We start from the raw sequence: 22,826 nt of genomic DNA, 5'->3' as shown, positions 1-22,826 counted from the left end.
CCTATGCCAAGCATTGGGTTGGCTGTGTGGATACAGTGCTGAGCTAGTGGGCACTCATAAAGAGTAAGATCTAGGGACAGAGACCAACATCAAGAAAGCAAAGCTCTGGGAGAGTTCCCTGGAGGGCATGGCTGTGGAGTGTTGTGGGGGAATGAATAATGACTGAATCAGAGTAACGGAGGGGCAGGTGGGGAGAGGTGAGGCTGTGGAGGCTGGCCGAGGCCACGTGAAGATTCTTTATTTTATCCGAGGTGCCGTATAACAGTAGTCCCCAACCCCCGGGCCGCGGACCGGTACTGATCCGTGGGCCATTTGGTACCGGTCCGCAGAGAAAGAATAAATAACTTACATTATTTTTATTTTATTTATATTTAAATCTGAATGATGTTTTATTTTTAAAAAATGACCAGATTCTCTCTGTTACATCCATCTAAGACTTACTCTTGACGCTTGTCTCGGTCATGTGATACATTTATCCGTCCCACCCTAAAGGCCGGTCCATGAAAATATTTTCTGATATTAAACCTGTTCGTGGCCCAAAAAAAAGTTGGGGACCACTGCCATATAAAGCCACAGGAAGGGTTTTGAAGTAGGCAAGGAGCACCTTATTCTGAAAAGATTATTCTGACCACTTTGTGGAGATTAGGTTGGCACTGGCCAGGAAAGAAAGCTGGAAAGCTGGTTACGAGGCAGTGGCACTGCCCTGTGTGAGAGAAGTGGTTACAGAAAGGGAGGGAAGCAGCCACTTTGGGGTATGTTGTGGAGGCCATATCAACAAAGTTAATGATGGATTGGGTGTAAGAGTAGAGGGAAGGGGAGTGTCAGAATGATTCCTATATTCCTGCGGTTATAGTGCCGTTCACTGAGCTGGGGAACCTTGGAGCTGCTGTCTGGGGAAAGATGAAGGGTTCACTCTGAGATGCCTGACAGGTAGGTATTCCAGAAGAGTTTCTAACTAGGCAGTTAAATATTGGGTCTGGAATGCGAAAAGGAGGTATGAGCTGGAGATAACAATTTGGGAATGATTAGCTTCCAGATGGTTTCTAAATCCAGGAAGGAAAATGAGGAGGGGGAATAAAATCAAGGCTTAGGACTTGAGCTAATACATGGAAATATACTTAGCACTATGTCTGGTACAGAGGAAGCACTCAATGAATGTAAAGTCATCGCTATAACATGTAACATATTGTTGGTGGTGCTGCTGTTAGTAGAAACAGAGATCGAAACCATGGGAGCGTTGTGTTACAAAAGCCAAGAAGAGAAGGTGTCTAGAGAATGTGGCCCAAACCACAGAATCAAGAGATAGACACATTGCACTAGACTGTTCATAGAGTTATGTTTCTATGGGAATCTAACTTTCTTTGGGTTCTGAGAGTAGAGCATTATTTCTGACTCACTTACTGTCATTAAACCACTAGTCCTTTGCTGCTTAACCCAGGTTTCGAAGACTCTCAGGGTTGCCTCAGTCATCTGGACACATTCTCATTTATAACTGAACCAACAGAGTAAGGTGACTTTGCTCTCGTTTCATTCGGGACAGAGTAGGACTAGACAGAGATGGACTAGGGCTACTCACACAGTGTGCTTTGAGGAGCTCCGAGAAAGATCTCTCATCTTGCCTCTGGTTCTCCTCTGATTGAGGGAGGTAGAATGAAGTCAATGAGTACCTGTCAGGTAGGCTGGTGATGCTGAACTCATTGGAATGAGGCATCCCTACGGGAGGCCTATGTCAACCGAGATGTGTAGCCCAAGACACTGGAAACTATGTGAGAGTAATGTGTGTGCATTGTGTATGTGGTGTGTGTCTGCAGATGCTTCTGTCTATGTGATAAGTGAACAAAGGAAGACAATGGAAGGAGAAAGAGGAATGGCTGCTCGATTTTCCTTAGTGGATCTGCTCAGTCTTTGACAAATCATCTTGGCAAGTTAGATGTTCAAGACTGTTTCAGCTGTGAGAAAAGAGCATCATGTGATCACACGACGGCCTTATCAAAGGCTGCTTCCTTGGCACATAGTGAGATTGGGACTTTTTGGATGCTGTGTATTGTACAGGTGGCTTCATTTTAAGAAAATACAATAAATGAAAATCTAAATTCTTGAAACAGTTCCCCGAATTGGATTCTGATTGAGGGCAAAGATCATGTCTTATATTTCTTTCATATCCTTCATCCATTAGGCCCTCCATAAATATACATTGTTTTTCTACTAAATAATTCATCTCAGGGCTCTTGGAAATAATGAGCTCCCCAGCACTCTAAAGATACATTTTTATTTTCAAAGATTTCCTGGCAACTCTTTAGGGGTGTATCTATTCTATAGTCAAAAATGCATCTGTGGACAATTTTAGTTTAAGAGTACATATAACCAAAGAGAATCAAATTCATGCATTCATACTTAATTATTATGACATTGCTCAGTTTGGCAGTTTTATTTTAATAGGCAAATATGTACTTTATAATCATTAATAATTCTATTCCTAGGTGCATAGGGAAAAAAGGAGCATAAAACATACTTTTCCTGGAAAATAGTTAAAACCTTTTAAGAGTTCTCATGGCTTTTAGAAGAATAAGTTCATGGACTCCTGGGACTTGCTCAAAAGAGAAAATGGATGTCCTAGATTTGAAGAACTTGTATTAGTTGCAGATGACAAATTACCCTCCATGCTCTTCTTCTGCTGCAGTAGGGCAGAGGCGACCCAGCTGGTGGTCACAGTCCTCAGTCTCTGGGGGAAACCTGGGGTCTGCTGTGGCCTGCACTGACTTGCTCCTGCAGGCTCAGGTCCCAATGCACACACAGCACTCCAACAACCCTGCAGGGCCAATGGGAGCCTTCCTTCTCCAAGTCTGAACAGGATGAGACCTTTCACCTTGAGAGGACTCTTTGTTTTGTGCAATTAACCCAAAGTTAAGAGGCCCTTTTGGGAAAAAAAAATCTTTGTATATTTATTTTGTATTCTTAAGTCCCAGAGTTTAACTTCTGCTACTGTTGGGCTTATGATTGAGTTCACGGACATAACCTTCCTTTTGGCATTTCTGTTGAATTCCGAGGATCTAAGATGTTTTAGTGGAGAGAAGAGGAGCGAAAAGATGTTATCCTACCAAGAGCTCCCTTGGTGTGTGCCTCCTTGTTCCGTTGCTGTCGTACATTGTGACCACAAATATGCCTCTCCCCGATGGAGTGCTGCGAAGCATGTTCCCAGAGAGAAGAGTTGTTTGAAGTGAATACGTTCTCTCCTTGAGCCATGCTAAGAACAGACTTTTATGCACTTATACCTGTGTGGCCACCCAGATTGTAAGTGTCTTGGAACTTGGGGGCTCATAATTCAAGGAAACCACTTTTATGCACAAATGAGAAATACATCCCTGGTTCATGCATCACCAAGGGCTGAGCCATGAGGAAATGGCAGCCACAGCTCACAGAGGAGCAAGAAAACCACAGCTTTGCCGGCAAAATTGGCTGCTTGAAGCAAAGTGTGCTAGCACTTTGGACAGGTTATATGCTCAAATTTGCTAAATCATTTATGGGAATCTCTTTTAGAAACAGAAATCTTTCCTTAAGCGTCTGTGTTCTGAATTGGACACATCTCTATTTAAACTTCTTTGGGCTTTCTTATTACGGTGAAGTACAGGTGCAAGCATGGAAAAGCAAACATTGGAGAAAAACCATGGTCTTCATAGAGCAGCTGGGCTCAGTTTTCAATCACTTGATGCTCTCCAATGGGTGAGCAAAGAGCTTAAAGAATTGCATTCTCTTTTGGACAATGAGATGGTGAAATAGTCCATTATTTTGACTTGATAAAACTACTGATGAAAAACTATTTCACCTATTCTCTTTAGGCACAAGGATGTCAAGGAAATTCATTCTCTGGAGTATGAGTGGGAGCTGGCTGCAGCCAGCCAGGAAGAAGTTCTTGAAATCCAGTTAAAAATGAATAATGGATCGGCCCTGGCCGGTTGGCTCAGTGGTAGAGCGTCGGCCTGATGTGAAGGAGTCCCAGGTTCGATTGCCAGCCAGGGCACACAGGAGAAGCACCCATCTGCTCCTCCACCCCTCCCCCTGTCCTTCCTCTCTCTCTCTTCCCCTCCCGCAGCCAAGGCTCCATTGGAGCAAAGATGGCGTGGGCGCTGGGGATGGCTCCATGGCCTCTGACTCAGGCACTAGAGTGGCTCTGATTGCAGCAGAGCAACGCCCCAGATGGGCAGAGCATTGCCCCCTGGTGGGCATGCCGGGTGGATCCCGGTCGGGCGCATGCGGGAGTCTGACTGCCTCCCCGTTTCCAGCTTCAGAAAAATACCAAAAAAAAAAAAAAAAATGAATAATGGATCAATTTCCCAGGTCTGAGCAGGTGAAGAGTCAAGTGAGAAATGGTCAGCTACACAAAAGGAGCAGGTAGAGTTCATCAAGAGTTAAGTACAGGTGTTAGAGAGTTGAAGGCTGGTCCTGAGATGAAGGTCAAGTTTTCTTTGCTTGCTTTTCTGTTAGCAAGCCCTTACCTAATGATTGCTATGCTTACTATTGTAAACATTTGATATAGTTTAACTTATTCGTTCTCAAAGTGACTCTATGACACAGATGCTAGTATTATTTCCATCTGACAGATGCAGAACAGGAGACAGAGAGTTTATATAACTTGCCTAAACACAATAAACGATGGAGCCAGGATTTGAACCCAGGCAGTTTGTCCCCAGAGTCTAAGTCCATACTCATAACTCTATTTCTTGGCATATATTGTCCAACAGAATTTGGCAGGCCTGTTAAATGCTTTTGCTGATGAACCCACTATGCGAGTCAACTTGGAAGCATAATGGTTCAAAATACCAATGTTCTTTCAGCAAATATCTCCGGCAGCTGGGAAAATATGAAAATAGTCAGCCTCTATGATTTGGTGTATAAATTGGATCCATTCTTATTTGCCTCAAGAATGTCCTTTGAACACTTCTTGTGCATTCCCCTTAAACATACGCTGTGGCTTAGGGAAAAGAGATCCCTGGGAATCTCTTCAGATATCTGATTCTAACGCAGTTAGCTCTTCAGAACCCATGACGACTGACCATTAGAATAACGTTTATCACTTACGAAGCCCTGGCTATACAATAGGCTCTCTTCTGGCACTTTGCCTGTACCATCTACCTTTACTCTGATCTGTCCGACAAAGCAGGCTTTTTTACAGATGAGAAAACTGAGGCACAGAGAGTTAAATAATTTGCTTGCTCAATGTCATGAAACAAGAAAGTGGTTAACTTTGGATTTGAACGTGGGTCAGGAAGACTCTAAAGTTGTTGCTCTTAACTGCTGCAGTACCAGTGATTTAGCACTTAGTGACATTTTTATGGATAAGAATGTGAAAATTGCTATGCCAATTTCCCAACCGTAATCAAGGGATTTGTGATGATTTGTGTGTGTGTGTGTATGTGTGTGTGTATCAACTTGGCGAGGCTGAACTACATTTCTCAGAAGTCACTTTCTTGTACATTTCTGGTGACAGGAGAACCACAAGGACAATTCTTGGGAGATTTGAAGGGGAAGAGAAGTAACAGCCATCTTATAGCTCACACATGTTGTTGCTTCTCTGCTGAGTCACCTCCTGACTGGTGTGAAACTGAACTGCTCTACTTCCCCTGGACCCTGTTTCAAGTTCTCTGAGTCCTGGGCCAGGTGTGCGTGTGTTCAGCTCTGTGATGCAGAATCCAGTTTCTGCCTGTCACTGAGGTCAGACACAGGTTTTATCTGCACTCAAGGAATCCCAGCACGTGCTTCTGGCTTTCATCCTGCCCTTGATACTCTTTACCTTACAGCCATCTTCTGCCTGTCTGACTGCTCTGTGAACATCCATCTTCAACATCAGATGTGGAGACAACAGCCCCGCAGAGATTCTTTATCTAGGTACCACAGTTGCACAAAGCCAACTCCCTGGAACAAATCCTCAGTGATCCCTGCATGAACCCTGACTGATCTGAGTCTCTGCAGGTCATCCCTATGACATGGTTCTTGCCCCAGCATCAAGACCATTATTCATGCTCTACGATCTATAATGCTTTCTTATTATAGTCTTACCTGTGAAGTGAACAAAGTAGGACATCTTTGTTTCATCTTACAGAAGAGGAAACTAAGGTTCTAAGAGGCTTGATGGCTTTCCCACAATTTGCACAGAATTAGGGTTCACACCATTGGACTTTGGTTAAGTGCCCTAAAATTATTCTGAGTTTCAATATCATGATTCTTCAGGCCCATCTCATGCAAGTTGGGGTTAGATCTCTTTGTCAGGGATGGCTTTCTTCTGTGTGTTGTCTGTGCTAAGATTTCTCAGTGAAAGTCAAATTATAATGGAGTTCCATTTGCTATTTTTTTCTCGTTATGTTTGAAAATAACCTGCTCTTCTGGACTGAATGTTTCTGTCCCTCCCCAGATTCATATTTTAAGATCCTAACCTTCAATGTGATGGTATTAGGAAGTGGGGTCTTTGGGAGGTGATTAAGTCATGAGGGTGGAACCCTATGAATGGGATTAATGTCTTTATAAAGGAGATCCCAGAAAGCTTCCTCATCTTTCTACCCCATGAGAACACAATGAGAAGGTGGCTATGAACTAGGAGACAGGCCTTCACTGGATACCAAATCTGCTGGCACCTTGATCTTGGACTTCCCAGCCTCTAGAATGGTGAAAAATAAATTTCTATTGTTTATAAGTCACCCAGTCTATGGTGTTCTATTATAGCAGCCTGCAATGACTAAGATACCTGCTGTTGAATTTTTTCAATAAGACTCATACATACTCTCATTCCTGTCTTTCATAGTCATGATACTGCTTCGAGTAAGGGAGCCTAATAGTGTTCTCTCCTTCTGACCAGGCACCTTGTAAAGGAAGCAGAACAATTAGAAGAAAAGTCCTAGGTTTGCTGGTAGCTTATAAAACAGAAGTGATATTTACATAGAAATGACCATCTGGATAAAACTCTAAAGGACAATAACATATCAATCTTTAGCCTATGGATAGAGAAAACTGTTGGTTTTATTCTTTAAAACTGAATCTTCTTTGAAACTTTCTTTGAAACAATTTTTGGTGCCCGTGAATCACATGTAGTGCACAGACCCCTAAAATGTCATTTGCATGAGACCAGAGACTTTGTCTATCTGCTATGACTATCCCAAGCACCTGGTATACAAACAGTGCTTAGAACATAGTAAGAACTCAAAAAACATTTGCAGACTAAATGGTTTTTAATGGAATAAAAAGAAATCTTTGAAGATTTGAAAATATTTTTAAAAGATTATTTTTTATAATAATAGCTAATACTGGCATAATATTTTATAGCTTGTTTCTTCATTTTGGAAAGTCATAAGTTAATGATGATGGAAAATATGATGAGGAGGAGGAGGAGGAAGATACAGAAACATATAGCAATTACTATATAACATGAACTGTTTCAAGCATTTTTATAGGTTAGTAGTAAAACGAGATCCTAACTAGATGGTCTCGGTCTAAAGACTGTGCTTTTCACCACCAAACTGTACAACTATCCTATGATTATTGTTCATAATTAAATTATATTATAAACCCAGTTTAAGTGATGAATATGTTGACAGCCATCTCCAGTTTGTGGCTATTTAATCCCAACCCTTTTAAGAACATATATGTCTTAGACATGTCTACACATGTACACATGTAGGCATGTGTATATACATATAGGTGTTTGTTCTTTATGCCAAATATCTTTCTTAAACACTGCATAATAATCACATAGAAATTAGTCATAACAAGGGTTGAATGTCTTGAAGGATTGGGGATATACTCTCATATGACTATATTACAATCCTTACTATTGACTGAAATTTTCAACATTTTTTTTAAAAACAAAATATGAACAGGAAAAGAGTGGCGGAATCACACTGAGGCTTTGGTGCCACAAAGGTGGGAAGAAAGAAAAAAGTAAAGAAGGGGTATTTTGATTAAAGAAACCTTTTTACTGACTTTTTTCTTTTTTACAATAAGTCAATGAGAGAGAGGAAGGAGGGAGGGAGAGAGAGAGAGAGAGAGAGAGAGAGAGAGAGAGAGAGAGAGAAAGAACATTGATTTGTTGTTCCATTTGTTTACACATTCATTGACTGATTCTTGTATGTGCCTTGACAAGGAATCAAAACCACAACCTTGGTATATTGGGTTGATGCTCTAATAAACTGAATTACCTGGCCAGGGCTTAAAGAGATATTTTGAATAGCTCCCTAGCTGAAACTACTCAATAGATTTTAAATGATAACAAGCCTCTTTAAAGTTTTAACAATGGAATGGGCCAGGAGTTTTTAATACACAAGGGTCAGGACCACTCTGGGTAGGAAATGTGTGAGCACAGAATTTTTAGGGAAGGCAACTCTCCTCAGTTAGCTGTCAAATTGAAATGAGTTGAAAAATATAGTAAAGAAATAAATTTGAAAATTTGGGAGCTAGCTAGTCTCTATCTCATTGTTTTCATTTCTTCCCTTCCCCGTCCCCTCATCCCACCCCTCTTTCCCACTGTTTGTTTTAGCTACTCTGCTCTTTTGCTCATCTGCCTTTGAGTGATCTGGGTTCTGCCACATTACCGTGGTCATCACACATACTGACCATGAGCCAGAGTCCAGTTCATGGAGCCCAGTGGTTCTCATTTGTTAGAAATAACAAGGGCTTCTAGTGCTGTTATAAAGCTTATCTGCTCATGTTATTTCTCAATATCAAATCACAGCAGAAAAACAGAATTCCCCCTCCTTAACACAGGTAGGATTACACTTGGGAGCCTTGATGACTTAAGCAAAGATTTTCCACCTACAGCCAAGTGATTGATGGCTTATCCATCTGCACATAAAACCAATGTTTAAATCGTGGTCTGAATGGGTCAGATCACCTGCAGTTTCCAAACAACTGCATATTTTCTCCCTAAGTATAATACAAAACAATGAGAATAAATGTTTGCAAGTTAGCTTTTCCTTTCTCCCCTGTTGCACAAACATGGAAGAGCCCTTCATTGGTCAATTGTTCTGTGTGGCTCTGTGACAGGCCATGAGAAGGGCTCAGGATTCAGTCTGTGGTTTGTTCCCCTGCTGTCTTCACACAGCTGGAGAAGGAAGTCCATCCCAGCAGGCGTCCATCACCAATTTCATTATCATTTAGTTCTAATTATCTAACTAGACACAATGGGTTTTATTTTACTATCCTTGGGAAACAGTGTTTTTGAGGCAAAGAAAGAAAAAAACCAAACAAAAAGCAAAACCCCTAATATGTATTTCTGTTTTTTTGTTGAATTTCCAGCAATTGAATCTTTGATGCATCAAAGATTGCTTTCAATTTAACTTCTATTCTCAGTTTTTAAAAATACTGTGTGTACTAGCTTTAAGATGTAATGTGTATATACACAGACACTTAGACATGTACCTAGGAATATATAAAAGTAAATACATGCAAACTTAAATCACTTCTATTTTGAACAGCCTTCAGATCGTAGCATGTCTAATGAATAGTCAACATGCTATTTGAATTATGCTACCTCCTGAGTCCTCATTAGTGCTTACCTAGACTGCTGTGATAGATTCCTAACCAGACTTCCTGCTTTCACCCTTGACTCCTGACAGCCATTTTCTGCACAACAGCCAGAGTAATTTAAACAAGTAAACCAGACCAAGTCACTCCCCTGCATATCATTTTTGGTAGCTTTCCACTGCAATGGGAATAGAATGCAAATGCATTACCAGAGTCTACACAGTCCTCCATGACGTGAGTCCTGCATTCCTCTTTGACCTCACCTCATAAGGATACTTGGCCTTCATTTTATTTTGGGATCAAGATCCTTTCTCCCTCAGAAGCCTGTTCACTTTCTCTTTCCCTTGACTGAACTTGTCTTCCCCAGATCCAGGCAGGGCTAGCTTTTTCTATTTATTTAGGTCTTAAACTCATATGACATTTCCAGGATAGGATCTCCCTGCTCATGCTCACTAGCAGCTGCCCTTCTCTGCTCTCTACCTGATTACTCTATTTTATTTCCTTAATAGAATTTATGGCTGACTAAAATTATCTTATATACTGTTTGTAAAAATGATTGTTGTGTGGTGCACTCATAAGAATTCAAGTGCTGTGAAGGCGGTACCCTTATCTGCTCTTCCATTACTGTGCCACAGTGCCTGAGATCGTATAGGCATGTTCTAGGGGTTCAAAGAATTATTTGATGAATGGATGAATACATGAACAATTCCACTTTAAAGGTGGTTTGTGTAAATTTGTTGACTTGGTGCCAGCTTTTTTATTTTGAAAAACCTTAATCATAATTACCAGTGTTGATTGGTACTTAGGGAATATTTTAGTTGGAAATAGTGTTCAATCATTATCCCAAGGAGACATTTCCTTAGCAACATCCCGGACAAGGAGTCATCTAGTTCCTATTAAAATATTTCCAGTGTTGAAAAGCTCATTCCTTATTTATACAGCTTGTTTAAATGTTAAACAATTTTAATCTTTTTTTCTTAAAATAATCTAAAAGCTTCCTATTATGGTGAATCTTAGTCTTAGTTCTGCCTTGAGGTAAATTATACAAAATGTCTTTTTTCTTTTCCACACAGAAGTGTTACCCCATATAGTCTTTCGGCTAATTATTTTTTATAACTTCAATATCTTTTCATCGTATTCTTACCAGACATTCACTATTGTAATATTTTAAAAAATGTTTGCTTCCTTCTCTTTGTTTTTTTCTGATGCATTCTTCTATGCCAACATTCCTATTAAATTCTGTCACCCAAAGTGGAACACAATATAAAGCCATCTGAGTACAGAAAGAAATCCTTCAAGGGTCATAAAAACCGTAAAGAGGTTGAGCATCATGAGAATTCCCTAGGAAAGAGCGGTCATTCTTCCCAATAATTTTTTTTTCACTTTGTCCTTTCTGAGAACTATGTTGGTGTTTCCCTAATTATAGACTTGAGAGAAAGAAACCCTGGGAGGTCCCTAAATTTCTCCTTTTATACTACCATGGAGATGGATAGGCTCTATAGCTGTCACTCTACCCCCCCCCCCCGGGGTTCTCAGTAGGATAGCATTCTTTGTGGGAGAAAGGGAGTCCTTGACTCCTTGACTTATGGGTCTGCTATATCTTCAGTCCAAAATCTCAACAAATATAGAAGACCATATCCTCCCATGTATAAGATGCACCATTTTTCAAAAATTTGGGGTTTAAAAGCTGGGTGCGTCTTATACAGTGGTTATAGTTTTCTTTACTTGCATTTCCCATTTTTTCATGCTTGTTTTTGCATTCCTTGTTGAAGACAGTGATTTGTCATCAGACACAGATGAGGACAGGATAATGGATGGGAGTTTTGACAGTGATGAGGAGTTGTATGAATTTTACAATGAATAAAACTTGAGTTCAATAACTTTATGTGATAATTTTTTTATTCAAATTTCAGGCCCCAGAATTAAGGTGCATCTTATACATGGGAGTGTCTTATACATGGGGAAATATGGTATTTTCTCTACACTTAATATTGCCTCAAAGACTGCAGTTCATTGCTTCCTGGTCCCCTCTCCACTTCAGGAACAGCCATAGTACAAAAGCTTAAATTCATATTAGGAAAAAAATGGTGACTCTTTCAAACAGTAAAGTGATCAAATGGATAATCTCCGTTCCTTGGATTTCTCTGAATGACCTTTGGTCTGTACACTTTGGATGGCAAGGAATCACTTGGCCACATGAATATGGCTTGAATGCATTCCAAGAAACCATTGAAGTCAAAATAAAAGCATACAAACAATCAAACACAAAACATTTAAATATTTTTTTAAAAGTTGGCCAAGAAAGGCTTATATTTTTTTTCTGTTCCAAATGACAGAATTTCTTAAAATCTGTTTCTGTATAGTCAGTTCTGTTTTGAAAGCCGAGACCCCTTTGATTGTGTATAATCTTGAGTGGTAGTGACTCTTTCATGAGAAAATAGAGTTCTTCGATGAACAGTCTTCCGTAAGCAGTGTTGTCCCAATCATGAGGTAATTGATTTTACAAAGGCCCCTGGCTTGGTAACCTCTCTGTGGCTGGCATATGGACAGGGAGAAGGAGGTGGCTTCACAAGTCTAAAAATGACACAATGCACTCAGAATATTTTCAGTCACTGAAGTACTCACTGCCAGTGTCTTACTCAGGGCACAGAGTTGGGCAGCATTTTCTACTTCATACCCACCTCTTGGCTGGCCTCTTGTGACTTCTTTTCCTATCCAGCATTGTCTTTAATCTTTATTTTAACCATGTAAAATTTTATAGCAATAGAAATGGCAGAGAGAAACTATGAAATTTACCAGAGTGATGCCTCTGAATACCTCATTTAACCAGTCTTACTAATAGACTTCCTCCTGCTCTGAAAATCAACTGATGTGGACGCCAGACTTCACTAAGCTAGAAATTCCAAATAGATTCAGTTCAAGATTTTTTTTACCTTCAAAGAAGTTCCTCTGTTGCCACTTGGGCACATTTGCAGGAAAAGAAAGATTTTAATACCTGGCTTATCATTTATTCTAGACTTTCGTGGTTAAGATGTTTAGAAGGAACAATTTAAATACTTCTAGTGGTTTTTTTTTTTCTGATGGTCATGGTGTTTTTAGGTAGACAAGGAGACTTCTCTGTGATCTTTTCTAATGAATTATCCTGGATGCATTAAGGGAATGAGGGAGGAGTGTATGTAAGAGAATCAGTAAGACAACGATGATGCTGCCTGAATCCAGATATATTGTAGAGACTGGAATGAGAATTCAAGGGGATGAGCTATGAAGATTGGTGAAGTCCAAGGAAATTATTGTGTCATCTCTTAAAAGTACTCCAGGGAGAAGATGCACAGTTTGCTAGAAAAGAAGCCAGAGTAGATTTACTTGGTAATGTGTGGCCCATCTGCCACTAATGGAGAAATCTATGAGGTAGAGCTGGCAAATGTATGTTGGAGATCTTTTCTTCGTTACTGGAATGTCAGTGCTCATTGTAAAAATCTAAAAGCTCCTAAAGACAGTGGAAGAAATCAAAGATATGCACATCTTAAAAATTACATCTCTTTGCTAAAGACAATGGACCTTTCCAGGGGAGTTTTCTATTGTTATTGCTTATGTAGAGATTTTTTTTTTTTTAGTTAAATGTCCTTGAAAAATCTATATGGAATAGGAAGATAATAAAAAAAACAAAAAACCACAATTGTGATAATTGGTATTTTGTGGTTAGGATCCTTAAATTGAAGTATTTATTTTAAAATCAAAGAGCTAATAGTGTCAACTGAGTCTCTTATGAAGGAGCCAATGATATTTGGTACCTGTTTTAGAGATAGGGCACTAGAGAGAACTTAGAACAGAGTAAAAATACACATAGAAACACAATTCTGAGATTTTAATGAGGTAATTTCTTCATGTAGGATAAATCAAGACCACCAGTAATTGCAAAACAACTTATTTGTTGGAAAGGTGGGAGACAGAAGACCTAATAGTTTTAATTTCCCTCTGGTTGCAGATGGTCCAAATTACAGAATGCAGCACTGTTCTAGCTTTGCTCTACTCACTTTTTTTAAATTTAAATTTTAATTTTTATTTATTGATTTTAGAGAGGAGAGAGAAAGAAAGAGAGAAGGATAGGGGAGGAGTGGGAAGCATCAACTCATAGTTGCTTCTCATATGTGTCTTGACCAGTCAAGCTTGGGATTCCAAACTGGCAACCTCAGTATTCCAGGTCGACACTCTATCCACTGTGTCACCATAGACCAGGCAGCTCTACTCATTTCCCATATAGAAATTTAGACAGACCTATCATTGTCTTTTTGTTAAAATTTGGCCCTTTCTCATGTCTATGTGGCTGCCTGTGATCTCTGTTCATCTGTTTATCACAGGTAAGCTTGGCTTGGGTTCAAATCCCATCTGTCACTTACAAGTTGTGCAGCGTTAGGGATGTCACTTATTTTAGCCCACTGTTGGCATGGAAAACAAAGTCTGAGGCTAATTGTGTGTGTTATCACTTTAATGTTGTAGAGTCTTTAATGAGAAGTGCCATCCTAGAGAAACAATAGCGAAGGAGAAAGAACAAGGCAGCATAGGAGGAAGAGCAAATACAAAGTGGTACACTCCCAAGCTGGCTGCAGGTTTGTAACCAGTGCTGTTGATCACTTAGTCTTTAAAGACATCTTCAGAGAGGCCACAGGAATGATCACAACTCAGAAGAGAGAAAGATTTAGCCATCAGCTCCTATCTCTCATTGGTCGAAGTTTGTCCCCAACTCTTCTGCATTTCTGAATCATACCAACTGGTCCTTCCAGTAGCCACTGTGGAAGGCTGGACTCAAGACAGCAGCTGCCCCTTTAGTGTGACCCAGCAAATGGGCACACGGCAGGTAGCAGCAAACCAGGAGCCCTGCTGGCCAGACTTCTTGTATACTTCAGAACCAGGCAAACCAGTCTATGTATACATGAATGCCAAGAGGGTCTCATGACATCTCATACCACAGTGATTAAAACAAAGCCTTTGGCGAGGATCCGGAGAGTCTGGGTGGGAGGTGGGAAGAAAGATGCTTTTATTCATGCCCATAATGACCTCAGATTCCAAAGATGGCTGCTGGGTGCAACTGGCCCAGCACTGAGACTGCCATCATGAAGACAGAGATGAACCTTCATGATGTAAAGGTTCATTAGTAAAAAAACAACACCTCTCCTGTGGCTTACCAGACTGTACTTGGTGCTGGGAAAGCTTCCTGAAGGGTCATGAGCAATAGAAAACAAGTTCTGCATGAATCTGGGGCAGGGAGGTAGCATAACCTGGGTCCAGAAACAAGCCGTCCTTTTTAAACCTTGGTATCTTTATGCGTAATGAGCAGTAGTTGTTATTTCTTCTTCTCTCTCATTAAGTGCTTCCCTCCGCAACATCCTTTCTCTCCAGTCATCTGCCCTGCTGACTTTTAAGTCAGAGTACTTGGAATCTCCTCCTTTGCCAGCCTTTCTAAGTTGCTTCATTGCTAGTTTGCAAGGATCCTAACAACCCAACTTCCAGTACGATACTTTTTCTGATGGAAGCAGAAAGACTCTTGCATGTTCCTCACCTTCCATGCAAAATATACAAGCATGTTATTTAGGTTCTCCTAATGTTTTATTTGTTTGTAGCCTTGGCAATGACTGAAATATTATGGGTATTGTTATTGCCAATACTATGGCATGGAAAGCAGAGAATATTTAAAGTATTTTTAACTTTTTAAAAAAATTTTTATGAATAGCAGAGTTCTTTGCGATGGAGCAAATGTATCACAGCTTTTGGTTATTGATAATGAGCAGGTAGGAATGCTTCTTACTGCTACTGTTTTTTTAATGTTTCCTTTGACCGTCTCACCTAAGAAGGGTACTCTGTCTGCTTAATCCAATGGCATGCAATTTCTTAATAAGGTCACAAGCTGCTCCATAATAGAGTAATAGATGATGTGTGCCACTACCCCCCCTCCCCCAACTCCTAAGGAACTGTGGTTTGACAGGTCAAGGTTGCCGTTTGGGTCCCAGGGACCAGCGCTGGATAGGGGGAGAAGGAAGTTACCATCTGAGTGTCCAAAAGTGGAACAAGTCATACAATGGTTCAGATCCACTCTCCTTAGGGAGCAAGAGAGCTTACCACCAGCACATGCAAATGCTGCCCTTAAACACAAAGGCTGCCTCAGGTTGGCCCATGTGAGGCAAGTCAAGAGGCAGGAGCTGGGTGGAGCCAGAATGGTGCGAGATCAGGAGCAACAGACAGAAGTTCTGGACAATTGCATGAGTATAGCTGAGGAGTGGCAACTGGCCTTTAATGGCCACTGGCTAGATAAGAGTCAGCCTGCAAGTGTCAGAAGCCAATCAAAAGTACAGTACCTGATTGGGGTAGATGAGATGGATGATGGACTGTCCAAGTGGAAAGGACCTTTTAACAAGAGACACACCTGCTCTCATATCTCTAGCTACACACAAGCACTGAGTCACACACTGATGGGAAATCAGTATACATGTAACTAATTCTAGTTTGGTCAAGGAAATGATATAACCACTGGTGAAATTTTCCCTCTTGCCTTGGCTCTCTTCCTGCTGGGTGATGTACATATTTCATGACTAGTTAATGAAAAGTGGCATTTACAACCCCTCCTACATATACACCTCGGCCTGTTCTTGCCGCAGGCAAAGAGCCAAAGAGCCCTCCTTTCGCACTGTCCCAGAGGATTTTGTATGCCCTCCGGGAGGGAGCCTTCATCTCTTGTTTTCAGCCTGATGACTTTTTAGCTCCCAGACTGAGTAGGGAAGCAATGTTTGGTTAATGTCAGATTTACTCTGAGCTTTGGCTGGTTAGAGCATCTTCCCAAAGAGCAGAGGTTGCCGGTTCGATCCCTGGTTGGAGCATATACAGAACAGCTTGATGTTCCTGTCTCTATCTCTCTGCCCCTTCCTCTCTTGAAAATCAATAAACATTAAAAAAATTTTACTCTGAATTCCTCCATCCTCAAAGTTCATGTCCTGGAAACTGTAGCTCTTCCCATGGTTTGGATATTTCACATCTACACATTACATTCCGAAAGCCAGGGTTTAGACTCATGGAAAAAAATAGCTAAGTTGATGACTAATTTTACATCAGAAGCTTTTCAACCAGAGAAATCCTGTGCTACAGAGTAAGCAGGGCCACCCCGCCCCTGGCCCCCTGCCCTTCACTTGGAACGAGATTTTCAAGTGTCTCTACGAGAAGGCGGAGGGACGGCTGAGTGGAGGCCCAGCTGCATGGACCCACACAGCAGATGGTCCAGCTGAAACAGGCAGCCTGAAGTCCTCTCCATGGGGCACTCCTGACTTAGGCTATTGAGTCATGCAGCCACTTGTTTGCTAGAGAGAATTGTTTTTTGGGGGAAACTGGGTGGTTTTTCTTACTTTAATATATCCGTACTAGAAGGTCATGACACATCTTTCTTATTGTCCTCACTTTTATTTATCCACCATAAGGAATAATTTCTAACTCACTCTCCCCACTTCGCTTCTTCACCACAACATATAGAACTGTCCATGCTCAAAATGAAAGGCTGTTTTCTTGGCCGAATATCAAGATTTTTCCAGATTGTCAACTCCTTAAGAGGGGAGAAGCATAAAACCCAGCTGTAGAAACTCAGAAGTGACCTAACATGATCCAGGTGTTTCCAGTTTTTTTAGGAAAGAGGGTAAATGTATATGCAGTGGCTGGTGGGTTGTATGGAGGGGTACTGCCCGCTAACATTAGATTGCTGATCACAGTGTTGATAGTGAGTTGTGAGTGAGTCCACAGTGTGTAACAGCTATATCTGACATATTAAGATTGGTTTTGTTAGCAGTATTCTGAAAGTCTGCGACTCTGTATTTATTCTTCCTCCCATCTTATTCAATGCTCATAAAAATGGATTTGAAAGCAGTAAACTTGTAAAGACAACACAAGGTATGGAAAACATAGGGAGTAGGGTGAAATGGGTTTTAGCTTCAGTTCTGCAACTTGTCAGCCATGTGTCTGTGGGGAAAGTCTTCCAATTTCTCTGATCATACTATTTTTTTTATCCATAAAACAAATAAAATAATATTTTCCCTACTATAAAATGAAAGCATTGTGTTGGGGACAGATTGAGTTACATGACTAACTTAGACAAAGCCATAGATAAATGTGTATTTAGCGTTCTGCACGCTCATCTGCTCCGTCTGTAGTAACACTCTGACCCACCATTCATCGACCAGATATAATCTATTATATTTTTAAATTATGCTTTTTAGTGGTTAAAGTTGACCTAGTTTGGCAGAATAAACTAATTCTCCAGGATGCATACCAAAGCTACCTGCTGTATTGTTTCTCATCACCCTCAAATGCCACATACTTCTCAAAGCACTCTGAGGTCCTTAACCTGGAACACTTGCCCTTAGCTCCTGTGCTTTCCCAGGACTGACAGTGCCCATGGTAGCTCTTCTGTAAGGTTATCAACTGTGGCCGATGGTCACCTGGGAACATCTTTTCCTCCCAAGGACAAGGACCCAAACCTTGGTCAGCATTAAACCTACCCACCTTACCTTCTAGAGTAAGCCACACACATGATTCCACAATGAACACTCTCTGAGTTGAATCACTACCTTTCTTCAGTAGCATTTGCATGGGAGGGGAAAACAGTGGTGGCTTCTGAGAAGCATCTGGTGTTGGTGGCGGATGCCGTTGGGAAGGGAAATTAGAGAGGAGTCAGAGAACTGGACTGGGGTTCAAGCTTTGCACATTGCCTTGGATGAGTCGCTGAACTCTGAACCTTGCTCCCTCCTTTTTTACGATGAGAGAATAGGATGAGTTGGCCTTTAAGGCTCCTTACAATGCTAAGATTTTAACACTTCTGGTGTTATGCTACCTTCATCTAAGCTAAGGTAAGGTGCTGAGAAGAACTTCAAACAAATCTAGAGATGTTTTAAAAAGATGTTTAAAAAGGAATCATTCAGTAGGGTGATAGGAATATATTCTATTCTGAGCAATAAGGATTAGTTTACGTAAATATGGGATTCAGGGTAAGGGATTTGTCAAGTTTATCTGTGGACAGTTTAAAATAAAACCGTAGCATTAAAGGAGTGATCCAAGATTATCTCCACTTGGATTGTTGTACAGATTGCAAACTATGTTATGTACACTAATAATAAACATGGATTTGAATTTTAATAAAGCCTTTCAATTTTGGCGGTGATTCTTATTTGATATTCTTACCACACTTTTTTTTCCCTTCACTTTTCATATTAGAACAATTTGAAATTATCCCTGAAACTTGAAGTATCCTTTAAAATAGCATTGTATGAAATGTATCTTTATTTGTGGGAAAGGATAGAACTCTTTAGCACGTGTTGGGTTAGTTTTGGTTCCAAACTGCAGAACCTTCTCTTATGGAGTCAAAGTAAAGTTAGTAGGTACTTAACTGTATCTTTGGGTAGTACGTACTATACCAGATTATTTTATTGCTGGGTTCTTTGTAATTTATTGAGACCACTGTAATATGGTTTTGTTGGATCATACATAGATAAACATTTCACTTCTCTTTATGGCAATTGTACTGACTCTGCAATATAAATTTGGCAATCTGGTCTACTTTACAATCCTTTTGTCAAGATTGACTTTGCTAGTACTTCTTGAGGACTGAGAAAAAACTCAATACATTTTAGTGTTCTTTTATTTTTTCTTCTTCTTTTAAATGCAATGGAATCTTTACCAGAGGAGGTCAGCCCTTAAATGAGGAAACTACATCCATTGTCCATTTGTCCAAGTAAATTTAAAGCAGAGGGTGTTTTTTTGACAGCTTTGTTAATGTAGCCTTTTTCTTCCTTGCTGGTAATTCAAGCATAATTGAGGTCTAGTGTTGAGCTTTAAATGTGTTCTCGAGACTTGAAAAGGAAGCTTGATGAGGCGTGTACTGCAGCGTAACCTCTCAATTATACACACATTTATATGGCTATAATCACCAAGGCCTCTCGTTGTAAACATTAGAAACACTTTATAACCAGACATTGATATGAGCTAATAGTCAGTGAAATGATGAAACTACAAGTAGTAATCAGAATATGGTCAGGGTCATCAATCATAATTAACATCACCTTTGTTCATTTCTAAAATGTCTGATATGAGCCACAATATAGATATTAACCTAGTAAATTCTAAAACGTAAACTTAAAAAGTCAGACACGTTTGACATTGAGTCTAGAGCCCCCAAAACTACTCATGGCTTAGTTGAGGATGAGGAGGACTGCCATTTTTGTGGCTTGCTCTTTCAGATTCGATTAACTTAAAAGGTCTTGGTCTATCATTCAGCATGATCTAACAGCTGTGTTCAGTAAACTGTCCAAATTTGGATTCTGCTAATGTAATAATATCTAATAAGATGGGAGGAAAATACTGTAAAGATGTTATTAGTGACCCTTACCTCCCTTTGTCCTTTCCTCCCTTCCTGCCTACTATCAATGAATTAATTGAATCATTCAACACATACTAATTGAGTCATTATCTTGGGCCAAATACGGTACTAGGCACCAGGGGAACAACGCCGGCATGCTCTCCCACTCCCCTTATAGAGCTTAGCTTCCAGTGTCATAAATGAAGATGTAGAGTATGTTTGAATTAGTTTATCCTGAATATTACCTCTCAGCCCTTAAAGAAAAAAAAGAGCAATGGGTTAAAAGGCATTTTTTAAGAATAAACTGGGTAACACACATCCTTCTTTTTTTCTATGATGGATTGAGGTAACTTGCAAACTAGAAGATTGCTGGTCTTTTTGTGTCTTTCCTTGAAACAGTTGGGGAGATGGCTGAGAAGATAACAAAGGTCCAGGCAATTGGTTAAAAACAATATTTTGAAGCAAAAGCTCCAGATAGCCTTGCTGTGCAATTTTCCTATTTCTTAAAACCTCTTGGAATGGGTAGCAATAAACGTATCCATTTCCAGATTAAATGAACGAGAGATACGTGTGTGCTTAAATTCTACTGTGGATTGAAAATCATATATAGTTTGTTATACATCAGCTAATGTAAGCATAATTATGAGTAACTAATGACTAACAAGAACACAACTGCTTTGGACATTCTTTTCTAGGTCCCTCCTCACTAAGGATTGCTGAAAACCCAGCCCAAGGAAAGCTAATAAAAGATAATATAGATCCTGAAAATAATGACTGATATTAATAATAGCAGTACCTTCTTTTTAATTTTTTTTAATTACTGATTTTTAGAGAGAGAGAGGAAGGGAGAGAGACACACACAGAGAGAAACATCGATTTGTTTTGCCACTTATTTATGCTGTCATTGATTGATTCTCGAATGTGCTCTGACTGGGAATTGAACCCACAACCTTGGTGTTTCAGGATGATGCTCTAACGAACTGAGCTACCTGGCCAGGGCCAGTAGCAGTATCTTTTTGACATTGTGTTTCTCCTCTTGGGTTCTTTATCAGCTGCTGTTCCTCTTCTGAGTGTCATCTTCACTCTTGTGCAGACTTTTCTGGCATGGTCATTTTCATGTATCAGGGCCCTGTTATTGTTACTGTCATTCAGGTTTAACCAATTTGGTTTCAAAGGATACCTTGCTCCAGCCACTTTAGTCTAAAAACGGCTTGCCTCTAATTATTTATTAGTGGGGAATGACATCTTTTTTTTTTTATGTGCACTCTTATAGTTTAAATTTTTTTTTTCCTTTTAACCAAAAAATACAAGGCAGAAAACTTTTGCCTTTGAAATGTTTCCAGATTGAAGCGAAAAAAAGAGTCCCTCATTAGCTGGAAACACAGCAGCCATCATGCATCCTGGGTCTGCTAATTCCTGGCGGCGGGGGGGGGGGGGGGGGGGGGGGGGGGGCGGCAGGAGGGCAGCTTACCAGTGCTGTGCTTTGCCGTTTTCCTGCCCTCAGAGTTGTGAGCTGTCTCTTCTCACACAGAGGCAGTGCTGAATCTGTGACTTCGTGGCCCAGCAAGGCCAGATTGGATTCACTGGGCACGTATGATTCAGCAATGGCCTGTCAGGCTTGTTGTGACCTCCAGCAGGGCTGTCTGGGTAGAAAAATAGGAGACATCCTCTCTCTGCTCTCTTAGAATTTAGAACTGAGGAAATTCAGAGCCTGAGCAGGTTAACTTTAGGAACTGAATTGAGAAGCCATGAGGTCGACTTGGGGCCAGGGCAGAAATTACAGGCTGAAGTTATGAGAATGGGGAGAGACACCCTGAGCAGGAGGGAGTGGGGCTCCATGCTGTCCCTGAGAGAAAGGGAGGAACGACAGACACACGCACGCACACAAGTTCACACACAGACTCACTGCCAAAGCCACCCAATCTGTGACTGTGTTTGGCTTCCAATTTTGGTTCGCCTGTGCTTCTTACTCTGGGGCACCTAGAATGGGCCATCTTTGCCCCTTATGGTAAAATGAACCTTTAAAACATCAGTGAAGTTTGATGAACTTTTGTTGAATATGATGGCACTATAATTAATAGTATTGTAGCAACCAAGGTAAACTATTTAGCTTAAAGGTATCTAATGTAATCATTGCCCCCTTGATACCACCTTCCAACTGTGAAAATTTCTTCTAAATGCCTTGACATTAGAATGTAGTTGGAAAACACTGGAAATTGTCTCCACTGTCAGTGTTCATTAAAATAAACAAAAAACAACAACAACAAAGAAAACAGGTAACATCAATAGCAGCCCTCAGATGTCCATATTATGTAAATCTTTGTTGTTTCATTTTAATAAATGCTTTAAGGACCTAGTGAGTTGTTGTACACGTCATAAAAATAGGCTATGAGAGACCACAAGACATCCACGTTTCATTCTCATGGTGTGATTCTTGCCATTAAATTACTGTTGAGGGGGTGGCCCATTCTGATGGTAGTTAAATGTGAAACCCTGTCTTCTTTGGGGTACAGTGAAAGAAGTTTATTTGGGAACATTTATATATATAAGTGTTCATTTGTGTGATTGCTTCTCTCCATAGGATATGGTTTGGCAATAGGGTACAATAGAGCTTTGATTTTGTCAAGTGTAAGGTATCACTCACTAGAAAGGCCAATCCTCCCCCAATAAGTCCCTCTGTAAAACGCACAGCATCCATGCTCACTCACTCATGGTTTTCTCATGCAAGGTGCTCCTCGTTTGTTAGCTTTCTATGCTTTGGCCATCATTATTCTCTCCTCTGTCTTCACTTCAGTTACCATGGAAAGAATGGACAACTTAGGTTGGAGTAGAACATGCCATCTGAAAACATAAGATGGTAAATAACTTTTAGGGCTGTAAATCACCAGGTCCAATGAATAACATCCATATATGTGTGTTATTAATAACCACGTAT

This window comes from Saccopteryx bilineata, chromosome 4, assembly GCF_036850765.1.
Source record: "Saccopteryx bilineata isolate mSacBil1 chromosome 4, mSacBil1_pri_phased_curated, whole genome shotgun sequence".
Taxonomy (NCBI): Eukaryota; Metazoa; Chordata; class Mammalia; order Chiroptera; family Emballonuridae; genus Saccopteryx; species Saccopteryx bilineata.
The sequence above is the reverse complement of the archived record's forward strand: the minus strand, read 5'-3'. Positions refer to the sequence as shown.